The sequence below is a fragment of the Sinocyclocheilus rhinocerous genome, unplaced genomic scaffold (assembly GCF_001515625.1).
Source record: "Sinocyclocheilus rhinocerous isolate Xijiao unplaced genomic scaffold, SAMN03320098_v1.1 scaffold38, whole genome shotgun sequence".
NCBI lineage: Eukaryota > Metazoa > Chordata > Actinopteri > Cypriniformes > Cyprinidae > Sinocyclocheilus > Sinocyclocheilus rhinocerous.
The window spans coordinates 756,017-758,138 of NW_015666482.1; the positions used below are offsets into that span (position 1 = coordinate 756,017).

A 2,122-nucleotide genomic window follows, 5' to 3' on the forward strand; every position below is an offset into this window, starting at 1 on the left:
CGGGTTGACCGGGTACTCGGTACCACCGGTACTTAAGAAAACCTGGTACCGTAACGTTTACATTTTTTTAGTACAGACTTGGTACCGAAATACCGGGTCTTTTGACAACACTAATTCAGAGTTATAACTATATATTCAGATTTACATTTATATATTCAGAGTTATAACTATATATTCAGATTTACTTCTATATATTCAGACATAACAATATATTCAAACTTATAACTATATATTCACAATTTACATTTATATATTCAGGCTTCTAACTATATATTCACAATTTACATTTATATATTCAGATTTACATCTTAAGTGAAAACAGAAAATAGAGATAAATTGCAGAAATATTAATAAACATCGATGTATAAATTGGCATTTATTTATTATTTATGTATTTTTTATAATTTTTTTACTATTATTATATCACTGCAAATGTTATTATATATTATAACACTGTTATATAACATAATAATTTTTCTGCACTTGATTATGGGAAATATAGTGTCAACGAGTGTACATTAGTTGTATTCTATAAATCAGAGTGCATTGTGGGTATAAATGAGTAAACTATACATAGAATTAAATGAATCATCAATACTACAAACCACTATAAAATAGCTGAAACCCGAGTTACAAAGCAAAACGACATGACCATTTTACTTCTGTAATCAGTACTGTTAGTGCTGCTTGTCTTAACAAACATTGTTAATGAATCTAACAAAGTAAATGTATTGCTGAATTACTAGTAGCTTTCTCCTCGCACATTCCCTCTCTCGCTGCTTGTCTCCATCTTGCAGTTCTCTCCTCCTGTAAGATTTATCCCTAGCGTTTTAACTCGCCCCATATGTCACTTCTATCGCTGAAGTGCATCCCTCCCAATCTCTCTCTTTCTCTCTCTACGCGGTTTTATGGCCCTATATGAGCTGTGAGGAGCATTAGATGTCAGGAATGCTGTAAACAGCACGTTACTGACAGACACCACTTCAGGAAGAAAGAAAGACAGAAAAAGTGGAGCAGCAGCCTTCGAGGAATCATTCCCATCAGTTCACCTATTGTACTGTACTGTGTAGCTACAGTATGCTGTCTAGGTAGGCAGCGCACTAGGTTTGCGTTCAGCTCCTCCCTCTTTCTCTTTCTCTCTCCAGCAGGATTTAGAAACCCCCTGAAGCAGGATCTGCCGCTGACGGAGACGTTGTGAAATGCAAATAAGAAAATGGTTGAAATATTTAGACGTAACATTACAGCATGTAAATATTTCATGGGTGTGTACAGGATGTTAAGCCTGTGCATTGGTTCTGTTCCAAGCCTGTATGTGTTTCATTCTTCTGTTGAACAAAACAGAAAATATTGTGAAGAATCTTTACAATCAAACAATTGCTGGTAGCCATTGACTTGCACAGTATATGGAAAAAAATTACTATGGAAGTCAATGGCTGCCAGCAACTGTTTGGTTACTAACATTCTTCAAAATATCTTCTTTCCAGAAGACAGAATCTCGAAGACTGAAAGGGAAGAGAAGAATTGTTTGTTTTCTTTGCACACAAAAAGTATTCTCTTAGCTTCATAAAATTACACTTGAACCACTGATGTCACATGGACTATTTTAATGATGTCCTTACTCCCTTTCTGGACCTTGAACATGATAGTTGCGTTGCTGTCTATGCAGGGTCAGAAAGCTCTTGGATCTCATCAAAAATATCTTAGTTTGTGTTCTGAAGATGAACAAAGGTCTTACGGGTTTGGAACGACATGAGGGTGAGTAATTAATGGCGAAATTTCATTTTTGGGTGAACTAACCTATTAAAGGGGTCCTATTATGCTTTTTCACTTTTTCAATTTTAGTTAGTCTGTAATGTTGCTGTTTGAGCATAAAAAAGAGTCCACTTCAGAAGGAGATATTTCATTTAACAGAAATCACTTTTCAAAAACTACAACAAACGACTTGTTTGGACTACAACACATATTTTCCAGGATTTGTGATATCACAAATATCGACGAATGGGACGAGACCTGGTTGAGCTGCACTAAAGAAGGCAACGAGTGTTATCACTATGTCGGAGACACGCTAGCTTTCCCAAGGCAGACGAACTTAGAGTGGTTACAATCATCCGGGTTTAAATCG

General features: G+C 35.8%; 1 protein-coding gene and 1 long non-coding RNA gene across 2 annotated transcripts in view; one reads left to right on the forward strand and one right to left on the reverse strand.

Annotated features, from left to right (window-relative positions):
* The window catches only part of LOC107732291 (uncharacterized), a 15,328-nt gene extending 13,365 nt beyond the window's left edge, over positions 1-1,963 (forward strand). The window contains exon 3 of the long non-coding RNA XR_001638859.1: positions 1,878-1,963. This is a non-coding gene — a long non-coding RNA (uncharacterized LOC107732291). The remainder of the gene's footprint in view (positions 1-1,877) is intronic.
* Positions 1-2,122, reverse strand: part of LOC107732274 (synaptotagmin-7-like) — a 146,850-nt gene that overhangs the window by 111,984 nt on the left and 32,744 nt on the right. The window lies entirely within an intron of this gene.